This window comes from Glycine soja, chromosome 11, assembly GCF_004193775.1.
Source record: "Glycine soja cultivar W05 chromosome 11, ASM419377v2, whole genome shotgun sequence".
NCBI classification, from domain to species: Eukaryota; Viridiplantae; Streptophyta; class Magnoliopsida; order Fabales; family Fabaceae; genus Glycine; species Glycine soja.
In genome coordinates this window covers 20,584,041-20,596,966 of record NC_041012.1, presented here as the reverse complement: position 1 = coordinate 20,596,966, position 12,926 = coordinate 20,584,041, and the positions used below count along the sequence as shown (strand labels likewise).

Genomic DNA, 12,926 nt, shown 5'->3' with positions numbered 1-12,926 from the left:
GAAAAAGGGGAATGCCTAAAGAGAAATGGTTTCTCCTAAAGGATAGACCCAGTGTGTGGGTTGTGTCTTTCCTTTCTACTTCCTACTTCTTTTAGAGGTCTAAGGTAGCTCAATTTTCATGCGACTTCGCGCTTAGCGCGGGCTTTTCGCGCTAAGCACGACTTTTGGCCTCTTCATGGGCCTTTTTCACGCTAAGCGTGTGTTGCATGCTGAGCGAAAGTGCATGTTGAGTCTGTCTTATGCGCTAAGCGGGTTTCCCAATTCTTCCAATTTTTCTTCAAGGTTTTTTCTTCCAATTTTTACATCAATTTTCCTCCCAAGCACTTGAAATCTTATTCTTTTAACTTCTGCTAATAAAAAAATGTAAAGATATTAATTTCTTTATTATTTCATTAAAAAAATAGTAAAGTAAAGAAATGACACCCATTTATTTGCCAAAATTGACTATTAAATTAACTCATATTTCACAATTATCAAAGATCCACTAGAGAAAGGAAAAATATAATTTGATATATATGAATATGTCATATTTCTTTAAGAACATGAATATGACATTAGGTTGACAGAGAAGGTCTAATTAACTTTAGTCAAGTCATGTTGTCCTCTAACTCTCAAGTTGATTGATGCCATAAATAATGTAATAAAACCAATGGTTGAACATGACATTTGGGATATCGTCAAATTGCTTGAAAGTGTTAAACCCATAAGTTATAGATAAATATTTATAGTCAAAAGGGATTCAATGGGTAATATTAAGATATATAAAGTTTGTCTTGTCACTAAAAGTTTTACAAGAAGGAAGACATTGATCACAAAGATATTTTCTCTCTAATTTCTTAGAAAGACTTTCTTAGGACTATAATGACACGGTAAATCATTTTGATAATTGTTTTTCATAGATGAATGTAAAAATTACATTTCTAAATGAAAACTTTGATGAAACAATTCATACAGTGCAATCAGAAAACCTTGTTTAAGATTATCTAAAGTCTATGTTATGCAAACTAAAGACAGTTATATAAGCTCAACATCTAAACCTTGCCGACTGGCAACTAAAAGTTACTTGTATGTGATCACATGTACCTAATGCAATATCCCGCCAGAGACAGTTATATAAGCTCTGCGTCTCCAAGACTTGAATTAATTTCTTCATTATGAACCTATACTTGATTCAAAGTCTCCTTGATCACCACCATCCACACATATTCAGTCCTTGACAATTAATTAGGGTTCAAATCCTTCGCAGCAGAGCCTAAATCCACCGTTTGTATCGAACAATGTAATATTAATATGCACTAAATAAATAAATGTGTAAAATAAACTTCTACTATTATATATTTTTGGGTTAATGTCACTTTTGATCTATTAAGTTTCCCAATTGTTTCATTTTGATATATTAAGTTTTAAAAGTTTTATTCTGATTCTTTATGTTTTCAAAATATATCATTTTGGTCATTTTTTCAATATTTTGTTGGAAACAGGTTAATGTTTTGTTAACTTTCAAATTTTAAAAAGGAACCAAAATGATACATTTTAAAAATATAAATGACTAAAATGAAACTTTTAAAATTTAATGTACCAAAGCGAAATAATTACAAAACATAATGTATCAAAATTGACATTAAGTCTTTTAAAATAATTAACTTTACTTAGTGGCAGCTAAAAACCGTGCTATCTTTATTTTATTTTATTTTATTTTTAAAAAAGTAGACAACTAAAAAAATCATCATCTTATCCAACTTCTTCTAGATCTGAAAAGGCAAGAAATACAGTACCACACAAATCAAATGACGTCAACACATAATCTTGTTGCAACCACAAAAATTATTATATTCCTCATCGAAAAACCATAACTTTTTAAATATCTATGCTACTAGAAACAAAAGCAAGGGAGATCAAAGTAGGAGTTATCTTTGAGGGAAGACAAAAATATGATGCTAAGTCGCCAATTACCCAGATATGAATAAGGAAGTCACAATGTGACTCTTTGTGACAAGTAGAATATTTTTCATCCGACATCTACAACCGGCCTCGGCAAAGACAAACAATGCAAAAAGGGGTCGATCGGTGCGTTTCATTGGAAGATGATTTTGACTGACCCAACCGGTCAAACCTCATCCACAATTGGGCGATGTCGGTCTTCTTCTTCGACTTTGTCAATGCCCTACTATCGACGATGATGATGAGACAGTTATTGTCGTTAGGTGAGACAACAATTCCAGCCGCATAGGGTGGATGTGGTGGAGAGGAAAGCGGGGACAGGGCAACGATATTATCGTTATTCAGAATAATTGGTGAATCAAAATTATTATTGTTATTAAATGATTAAATTGAATAATAATAATAATAATAATAATAATAATAATAATAATAATAATAATAATAATAATAATAATAATATAAGAGTGAAGGTTGTTGTTGTTGGTTTCAAATCTATCTTTTCTTCATTTGCCTCCTTTTGAGGTATTCTGCTGAAACGTTAGATTTTATTCTAAATATTTTTTCCTCTAAAGTTGTTATAAAAAAACAAATTCATTCGGTAGCAACTACAAGTAGTTAACTATATGATTTTGCTTCCTTAACAATAGTCAATAATTTTTTGTCGGATATTGATGCAAAACAATTCGTCACACTTAGAGAAGCACAACACTTGTATTGCCTTTCTGATCTGGTGCATTTTCTTTATTGCTTCTCTTGTGTAATAAACCTTTCATTATCAAAGATTTCCTTGAGGAATAACATACTGTTTATTAACTAAGATGAAATTTCCTTTGAAGCTTGTTGAAAACTTGTTTAAAGAGCACAGAAGGAAATTGGTTGATGGAAGTATTTCAGTAGGACATGGTACACTTAAATCCCGTACAAATATTTGTAAGTTTTCTTGTTCTAAAAAAATGTGTATCATGTGTTCTTTTGCACCCAATGTGGGTGGATTTTCTTGGCTTCAACTATTGTTTTGGTTCAGGGATTTGTGTGATTGGGTGAATAAATTATAGGCGTATTGAATAAGAACTTATTATGTACAGACTTATGTGTAAATTGGTTTCATAATTGAAGAGAAAATAAGATTAAATTGTTTTTTTAAGTAGTTAGTTTTCATAGGCTATCTTGAAGAGCTTATCGTAATAAGCTGAAGACTGTTATGAATTTTATAATTCCTAATTAATTAATATGAGCTACATATTATATTATTTATTTACATTTAGACGGGTTCAATATAAAGTGATCTAATTCAATGAGTCCATTAGTCTACCAACAGAAAGTTGATATGAGCTTAATGAGCGGAAACCAGTTTGGCCTATTAGGGGATAATGGGAACCCTAATAAGTTTAAAACCTAAGGTATGGTTATGGTCCCTAATACACCAAATCAAGAAACAGTTTCTCCTCTCCCTATCTTAAGAGAAAACAAAGGTCTCATAAGGAAGAAGGTGATTTGGTTGAGGAAGGTCATTAAACCAATTGTTCGTGACCGTTGTAAGATTCCGCTGTGTGTTGATCAAGCTCTATGGATCCAGATATTTCTTAAAACCTCTTAATAATCTAATGTAATGTGTTTTGGTGCTCATTTGATATTATATAAGGTTTATTGAAAAAATTCTCAACAAGTGATATCAGAGCCACCATTACTGTTAGATTATTCGGATTTAAAGTTGTTTGATATGTATTATATCTGGATCATTTTAGTTGTATGAACTCTAATTTTATGTTGGGGAGAAACTATTTCGATCAATAAAATTGTAAAACCCGTAAACTCTTGTGTTATGGTCGTAAAGTTTTTTTTTTAATTGAATAAAAGACCTCTGCATTTGATTTACATGTTTATACACATATTGTTTGTGTCACGTGTGCTTGCATATTATTCTATTTGGGATAAAGGTTATACGTATCCGGCGTTGGCATTTTGTATGTGACACAATTTCATATATATATTATCTTGTTTATATAAATCAGTAATAAGACAATTCTAATATGAATAATTTATTGTTTATTTGCCAACTATTTTTCCTTAATGAATCGGTGATAGGCAAATAGTTTATGATATTTTTGTGGTTAGTATAAATTTGTGATAGTACTGTGGTATGTTCATTTTGAATGTGTAATTAGTTTACCATGATGTTGTTTTCAAATATTTACTATTATCACAATTGGGTGCAAATTTAACCATTACGAATCTTTTCTATTTATTTGTGTGTCCGGTAATTTTAATTAAATTGATTGAACCATTATGTTGTCAAAGTAACCTCTATTGTATAAATTGATTTAATTAAATTGCATGAATGCTAGTATGAAATTATTTATGCAAATTGTGCTCAACATAAAGGAAGACACAATTTGGCCAAATAATAACATACCTGCAATGATAAATATGTGACAATTATAAAGGTTTTTTTTTCATGAGAATAATAGTCGATCCTAACAAAGGCTATTATTTGTCAGAACTAATTGTCAATATTTGATCATTGCATGGAGAGTACCAATTACAAATTAATTTTTTTGTCCAAAGACTAGAATTAATATTGTGTTGGGTATCTTGTGATGGATGGGAAATATTTGCATGTCTTCTTATATATATATATATATATATATATATATATATATATATATATATATATATATAACTAAATTATATGTGAAAGTTATGTAATTTTGAGACCTCTCATTTATTATATTAAATTGTCTTATATTTTTTTGGTTAAATTGATTGAAACAACATGTTGCTAAAGTAACCTTTGTTGCCTAAGTTAATTTGATTGAATTTACATGGATGTGCATGGAATTATTCATGTGAAGTGTGCTTAGCCCAAAGGAAGACACAATTTGATAGAATAATTACATGTTTGCAATGGTAAACATGTGGTGATTATAAATAGTGTAATTTTCCATGTGAATAATGAAATGTTCAAAGATAATCATTATTTGATCGGAATAATCATCATATAAGTTTTTCATGTGAGCAATGAAGTGTCCAAAGACAACTTTGTTTGACATGACTTATCACCAATGTTTGATCAATGCGTTGAGAGTACCAATTGCAGTTAGTCTTTTTCAATCCAAAGATTAAGGATTAATGGTGCACTAGGTATCTTGTTTGGGTCTTGAAATTTACCATAAAGATTATTTGTGCATTGCATGTTTGTTGTTCTCTTCTTTAATTGTTATTGTTGTTACTACTATGGTTTAAATTACTCATATTATGTGAATCACAAATCTGCATGTATAAAATTTAGAGTTTGAGAAGGGAGTCCTAAGGTGATATATGAGTAATCTTGGTATGCAACGCTAAAAGTAGTAAAGTGCATTATGCGTTAATTGAAGAGAACAAGAAACTACGTGTTTTCATATCGAAAGTCTAGAAGTTTAGAGATCACTGGGTATTCTGACTTCGATTTTCTAAAATGTCTTAATAGAAATCACTCCACATAAGGATCCACATTTAACCATGTTGGTGGAGTTAATATTTTGCTATGAGACTTCATACTAGAATTTATGATTGCTAAATTATTGTAACCGGCTTGCCTGTTGTCGCCAACATTAAGTAGCCATTGGGCGTTTATTGGGACAATATCTTAACGGTATTATTACGGATTCAACCAAGTAAAAGTTTGTTGATATAAAGTATTTGGTTATTAAATAAAGAATTTAGAAAAATACAGATTTGTATAGAACATATAGGAACTCATTCCATGCTAGCTGATCCACTTACTAAAGGTATGACACTAAAGTTTTTCACGGGCACACTGCTCATATGAGTGTAATTCTTGATAGTACCTAAGTTTAGTGGGAGTCTTACTCATGCTCTATATCTTACGGTTTACAAACATTTTGTTATTTGGATTTTCTGCAGAAATAAAGTTGATGTTTATCATTCTATTCTGAGTTTGTTTTGTGTGCAATATTTGTATTACATTTTGGATTGATCTCTATAAAGAATAAAGTTTGGACTAGTTGGAAATAAACATGATTAAGATCACATTGTATGTAATTTCTATACCGCTCATCCATATTTGATCTGTCATCGAATATGAGTAACAGTGGTGATCATTGTGACTTAGTCATGCTAAATTGTGATGAAAACTACAGTGGTTTCCTATTGCTATATGAGATGGACCAGATTGTATAAAAGGAGTCTAAAAGTAAATAACATATGGTTGCGCGCCTAAAAATTTTTGTGATACAAATGTCTAAGGTTAATATGAAGCCCAAGTGGGAGATGCTCTGATACCACTTGTTGGGAAATTTTTTCAATAAACCTTATAAAACACCAAATGGGCACCAAAACATATTACATCAGATTATCAAGAGGTTTTAAGGAATACCTGGATCCATAGAGCTTGATCAACACACAGTAGTCACGAACAATTAGTTTAATGACCTTCCTCAACCAAATCACTTTCTTCCTTGTGGGATCTTCGTTTTCTCTTAAGATAGGGAGAGGAGAAACTGTTTCTTGATTTGGTGTATTGGGGACCATAACCATGCCTTAGGTTTTAAACCTATTAGGGTTCCCATTATCACCTAATGGGCTAAACTGGTTTCCGCTCATTAATCCTATATCAATTTTCTGTTGGCAGTCTAATGGACTCATTGAATTAGATCATTTTATATTGAACCCATCTAAATGTAAATAAATAATATAAATATTATAATATAATATGTAGCTCATATTAATTAATTAGGAATTATAAAATTGATAATAAAAACATCTTATGGACATATCATGTTATTTTCATAAGCTTTCCCAAACACTTACACAAGTGCTTATGTTATAGAATAAGTCCTTTAAAATGAACCCTTGGTATCAACTACTTTTTAATAGTTGTGCTTGATTAACTCGATGAACCAACAATGCTTCCAAGTGAAATATTTAATTCTGGAGATGCTTTTATTTGCAATCCGTTATGAAGGGTTTCTTGGGTTTTTAATTTTTATCACTGCAAGCAATTTGCTAATGAGGAATTTCCCATTTCTAATCAATTTCAAACTTTAGGTAGCGAAGCTCTAGAGGACCTCCCAGATGTGAACCACTTTGCTCGAGGTATTTGCCCAGTTTCTTTAATGAGCAAACTTCCTGACTGATTTTGTTCTGTTCAACTTCAAGTATTGAATACAAAATCTTTATGTCAAGTCTAGTTCATCTTTGGTTGGAACAGGTGGTGAGTATGATGGTGACAGAAAGATAGAGGACTTGAAGCTCCTTTATAGAGCATATGTTGTAAATGCTTTGTCTAGTGGTCGCATGGAAATTAATAAGGTAAATAGCCATTTCATTTAAATATATGGAGTGTTTAACATATTGTTTTTTTCTGGAAACTATGATAATTATTTGAAGCTGAGTTTGGATGATTTTTTCTCAGAGGTAGAACATTCCAATTTTTTCTATTGAACATGGGAACATTTAGATACTTGATGAATATTTGTACAAGATAGATGAAATAAGCTAGCTGTTAGTGCTCTATATGATTTCTTATATACTGATTTTGATTCCCATAGCATATAGTGAGTGCAACTACAACTCTGGATTTGATAACCATTAATATAAAATGAAGCTATCCCTATAATGAGCCTTCCTGATCCTTCTTTGTTCTCTTTTCTCTGCCTTATCTTTTTCACTTGTACATGGTGCCAAAGCTGATTGAACGGGTTGTTTGGTGTTCAATCCTTGTTACCATCATTCTCATTATAAACATTTCAATTTAAAGTAGGATTTGTTTTCAGCATCACTGTAAGTGTTAGTTGTTCGCCATGTTTCACTGCTAGTTTGGTTTCATTTGTTTGATTTTTATATAATTCTTGGGTCCTTGATAAACAACTTTAGCTTTAAACTTTGAAATCTGGTGTTTTGTTTTTTACATTTAAAATGCACAATCATAAGATCCCGCCTCACATGCCTTGTTTGTTCATTCTCTAATTTTTTTTTATGATTGAGCATTCTTCCAAGCAAAGACACATGACCTTTTGCGCTAAAACCATCATAAGCATAACTAGAACAAGTTGTTATAGTTATATGTTCTGAATTGACTTTTAGATGGGTTTGTTTTTCTTTAGCTCAACACTCCTTTGTTAAAAGAAAGATGATTTTCTAATTATACTATCATATATTTCAGATAGCTGCACTAAATCAGTTGGGGAATATTTTTGGGTTGGTTAAACGTGAAGCTGAAGCCATTACACTTGATGTTACATCAAGAGTATATCCCAAAAAACTTGTACAGGCTGTCTCAAATGGTTATTTAGAAAGGGCAGATAGCAAAGCAACATTCCTTCAAAACCTTTGTGAAGAATTACACTGATCCACAAAAGGCCTGTGAAATTCATGAAAGTAACTTGTTCTCCATTATCCTTGTCATGTTTACACACGTGTAGTCCCAGAAATTTGAATGTGCTGTTATAAGGTTATCTATGATTCTAAATCTGAAGATTAACATATCTTTCAATTTTTTTACCAACTTTCTTAGTTGTTGTAAATTTGTGATGGTTGGCTTTTAGCATTACATGACTGCTATCTTCCTTCTGTGTCATATTTATTTTAGGGTAAAATGTGTCATATTCACTTTAGTTATTGTAAACTTTATTATATTAAAATCTAACAATAGTTTCTTACATAAGAAATTTACCGCGAAAACCTTCAGCATTTGGGGGATGATGGGGAGCTCAGTGATAAAGATGCTGCTGCTTTGTTGAGGTTGCGTATAATGCTCTGTGTACCTCAACAGACCATTGATGCAGCTCACTCCGATATCTGTGGCAGTTGGTTTGAAAAGGTACCATGTTTCTTTCTTCCTCTATTGTTTATCAGTTTATCATATCATATGTACTGAAATCCATGCATCCATTTTGTGCAAAACATGATAGTGTGCCTTCATGTCATTTATTGTTTGATATACCAACCTTGTCCTTCATGACCAATAGTTCAAGGTTAGTCGGTGATTGACAATGGAACAGAGGATGTTTCTCCTAGGCATTGTTGTTTCTTTCTAATTGCTACTTATTTTTTGAGGACAGTATTTTTTTCACCCTTTGGGGCATTGTTTATTCTATAGCTAGCTATTTGGATTACTAAAATGGGAAGGGACTTTTTTATGTGGTGATGCTGCAGTCATTTAACTGTATGCACTCTGTTGACTTGTGTCTAAATACTATGAATCTGGATAGGTTTTGATTCTCTTAATTTATAGTTGATTGATGATATAGATATGCAAAGAAATCAGTGTATTCTTCTGAGTTCTGATTCTTCTGTGTTGTTTTTAATAGGTTGTCAAGGATACGATTGCATCAGGGGTTGATGGATATGGTGCGGATATCTGGAAATCAGTAAGAAAAGCAGCACATGGCTTGCGACTAACCAGGGATACTGCTATGTCTATTGCAAGCAAGACCGTGAGTATCCATTTATGAGGATTTGAAATGAGTTTAACTCTTGCTCTGCTGTTTTTATCACACTACAGATAAGGAAAATATTTATTAATTTCATACAACGTGCACGAGCAGCTGGGAATCATACAGAATCTGCAAAAGAACTAAAGAAAATGATAGCTTTCAACACCTTGGTTGTGACTGAGTTGGTGAATGGCATTAAAGAGGAGTCAGATGATGAGTCAACTGAAGAACCTGGAAAGGAGGGTGATACAAACTGAAGATGAAGAATGGGATTCTCTTCAGACACTTAAGAAAATAAGACCAGACAAAGATATACCTCCTATTCTGTCTAACTGGTGAAGAGACAAGGGTTCCATTTGGTGCCCAAATCATTACAAAGAAGGATGATTCAGAATATGTTCTGCTAAATCAGCTTGGCGGGATTCTTGGTCTGAGTAGTAAAGAAATAGTGAAAGTACATAAAAATCTGGCAGAGCAGGCTTTTAGGCAACAAGCTGAGGTAATTTTAGCAGATGGACAGTTGACAAAGGCCAGGGTGGAGCAGCTTAATAACCTGCAGAACCAAGTTGGCTTACCTGAAGAATATTCTTAGAAGATAATCAATAGTATAACTACTACCAAAATGGAAGCAGCCATTGAAACTGCAATAATCCAAGGGAGGCTGAGTATTAAGCGGATAAGAGAACTCAAGGAAGCAAGTGATGACATAGACAACATGGTATGGTATCTGAAAACTTGAGAGAGACCCTCTTCAGAAAAACTGTTGGTGTTATTTTCTCACCAGGCGCTCGAGAGTTCGATGAAGAGGAAGTATGTGAAAGGATCCCGTTGGATCTCAACATTAATAAAGAGAAAGCAAGAGGCATTGTTCTAGAGCTTGCGCAAACTGCGTTATCTAACTTGCTCATTCAAGCCGTGGCACTGTTAAGACAGAAATCATGAAGGAGTGGTAAGTGGTCTTCTGAAGTTTCATGTTCAGAAAATTATAATATATATATATATATATATATATATATATATATATATTTCAAGATTTTTTGTTGCGTATAGCCCAATTGTGATTGCTTCTCACTTTGTGTTGTACAGGTTTCTCCACTCAATAACATGCTGGCTTGTGAGAAAGCAGTGCCCTATCAGCCACAATCGTGGGGAGTGCAAGAGGAGCTTGCTGATCTTTATACTACATACATCAAGAGTAACGAAACTCCTGAAAAATTGTCTAGTTTGCAGTATCTGTTGGGCATAAATGATTCCACTTCAGCTTCTCTTCGAGAGATGGGAGAAAGATTGCCTAATAATACTGCAGAAGTAGAGGAGTTTGTATTCTGAGTATAATAAGAAAAAGTTGTCAATAAATCCATTTTTTTTATTGACATATAGGTTAAAGGTGAAAGAAAATATCATATAGAATCTTGGGAAAGAAATGAGTAGATGACGCAGAGTTAGGCGTAGAAGGTGGGAGGATTTCAGATAAATCATATTTTGATTGTGCAGTTTAGTCAGCTTATGTTTTGGATACACGAAAATCATATTGAGCTTTATCAAAATAAAATTTCATGTTAAGCTATATGTTTGATAGAAAGGCAGGCTGCACTGTCTGCAGATATATTTCGACTATTGTGTGGCAAAATGTGGGCTATTTTTCTCGTGAAAATTCAACGCCAGAAGAACAATAGACTATTTTATTTAAGGTAAAGATCATGATTTCATTAATCAACAAGCAAAACCGAAATGGATAGCTTTGCAATCCTTGATAATATTTGACAGATATGTGCACTGTTAGTCACCAGTTTTTTTCCAAGCTGTTATGAGGTCCTAGCAGTCACTTTCAAAGGTGAGATAACATTAGAAAGTAGATGGGATAGTAATAGGTAATTTATATGAAAAATGTTTGATAGACACCAATATCTAATCTAACTCTTAAAGAGAGTAAAAAAATAGAAAAAAAATATAAATATGATAAGATTTATAAAGTAATATAATAGAATTTATGATATAATGAAAAAAAATATAAAAAATGAAAAATATTAGTAGAATATTTAAAATAAAATAAGGTATATATATTATTATTTTATTTATATACATGCCGGTCTAAATGAGGTAACAATTTGCACGAAATCCTCTATAGTGACATGAATTCTCATTTTTCAGTAAATTTTAATAAAATATATTTTTATGTAAATATTTTTATCCAGTACGTGAAAATAAATTTTAAGAGAAAGTGAATAAAAATAAAGAAAAGGAAAAGAGAAAAAATAAATAATGATGATAATAATAAATTCAAATAACAAAAAATCCCTTGTTTTCATTTAATTAAAAATAAAAAATTAAGTTTTTATTTATTTATGATTCAATTGGTGAGAGGCAAAATAATACATAATTTTGGGATAATTATAATTCGACACCTTAAATGCCATTGTACACCTAGCCCATAGGAAAAAAGAAATACAAATATATAAGAAATATTGATGAGTTGTAAAAATGAGAGTTAAAATGACGTGGTGGGTAGTATCATTGTTCTAGTTTTGAAAGTCAAATCGGACCGGTCAGGTTGATTGATCTAATCAGAAACCGATTGGGTGACTGGTTTGTGTTAACTCTAAAAAACAGTATCATTTTAGAATATGCTGATATTAAATCTTAAACATTGATACAGTGCTTCAAGATCCTTCATAAAAAAACTTTAACCTTTTCCCTCTCACTCGAAGGCACTAACTTTTCACCATGCTCATTCATTGGAAATTCTCACAATCACAAAAAAATAAAAATAAATTATGTTTCTTTCTTTACAAAATAAATTCCCTTTCTCTCTCGAGTAACACTGAGTAACCCGACACCATTTGATTTTTTCTCTCTCAGCACATCGTCCACACTCACAATAATAAACTTTCTCTTTAACTCTCACGCAATCAATCACAGACACTCTTTCACTAACGCAACACACTCACCTTTTTTTTTTTCAGTGCTAATACTCACTCATAGGCACTCTCACGTAGCACACACATTCCACTCATGTACATATCACACAAGGAATCACTCTCATCTAACTCGCCTACAACACAACTCACACAAATATTACCTCACATTCTTCTCACCCCAGCACTCATTTTTTTGCACATATACATTCTTCACTCAAAATCACCTTTTAAAAGAACACCTCATACCCATCGTAGAAAACACAATCCAATTCTTGTTAGATAATATTAAATATATTTAACTAATGATAGTTTAGTCATTCCGTCATTTATACCAATTATTCTTTTGTGTCTTATATCGTACAAACTTTATAATTACTTATGTTAGAGAACCCTAGTCCCCCTTTTTTTTTCTTTTCCATCATGTTTCTACTCTTCTCTATGTTAACAATTCTCACATACACTCACTTATAACAAACGCACGGAGTCCTCCCCCAAGTTTTCTTTCACCCGTTGCTAGAAAATGGCAACACCATGCTACTACAAGGCTCATCAATTACTAAGCCTTGCAGACTTCATTCGTATGCAAGTAACATTATAGGGCATCACACTCCGTCACCTTTATGGTCCA

At 32.2% G+C, this 12,926-nt stretch overlaps 1 pseudogene; it reads left to right on the top strand.

The window, feature by feature from the left end:
- The first annotated feature begins 2,131 nt into the window (after nt 1-2,131).
- LOC114373040 lies at nt 2,132-10,943 on the top strand (annotated as a pseudogene).
- Nucleotides 10,944-12,926: the final 1,983 nt, after the last annotated feature.